The sequence below is a fragment of the Cystoisospora suis genome, assembly GCF_002600585.1.
Source record: "Cystoisospora suis strain Wien I chromosome Unknown contig_2070, whole genome shotgun sequence".
Classification (NCBI taxonomy): domain Eukaryota; phylum Apicomplexa; class Conoidasida; order Eucoccidiorida; family Sarcocystidae; genus Cystoisospora; species Cystoisospora suis.
This window is the reverse complement of record NW_027154869.1, coordinates 14378-14921: the sequence shown is the minus strand read 5'-3', so window position 1 is coordinate 14921 and position 544 is coordinate 14378. Positions and strand designations below refer to the sequence as shown.

General features: G+C 44.7%; 1 protein-coding gene across 1 annotated transcript in view; it reads left to right on the top strand.

Annotated features, from left to right (window-relative positions):
• CSUI_004435 (queuine trna-ribosyltransferase domain-containing protein) overlaps window positions 1-544 on the top strand; it is a 5485-nt gene that overhangs the window by 268 nt on the left and 4673 nt on the right. The gene's annotated exons all lie outside the window — the stretch shown is intronic.

Here is a 544-nt window from a genome sequence, read left to right as displayed (position 1 = left end):
CTGTCTATCTATCTATCTTTGCCCATCTTCTCGTTATTCCTCGCAAGTCAGTAGCTCTTCTTTCTTTTCTTTGGAGGACAAGAAGGAGGAGGACAAGATCAGCTATAAAAAGCTAGAGTCTCTCACTCCTACTTGCATGAAAGCAAATGAACACGACAGCTTCCTCACAATAGATACACAAAGCATGTATGTACACCCCAAACAGTTTTCTCCGACGCACGTAGTCGGTCCGGCTAGCCTCAATGTTCTACCTATGAGGACATACAGAAAAACCAAGTAACGAAAGAAAGGCAGACAGGCAACTCCTTTCTTCTACACCTTCTTGTCCCCTTCATACACTATCACATCATTTCGGTGCACCTACGTATTGGACGTGGCGCTCTATAGAGAGAGAATAGGAAAAGCAAGAAAGGAAGATAGTGTGAGATGCTCAGCTACGTTCTGGGACGGTGTGCGGTTGCACTGGGCGATAGAGTGTAAGTCTGGAGACTTCTTTATAGAGAACTCCCTTAGCCGCGTGAGGTCTATCTATCTATCTATTTAT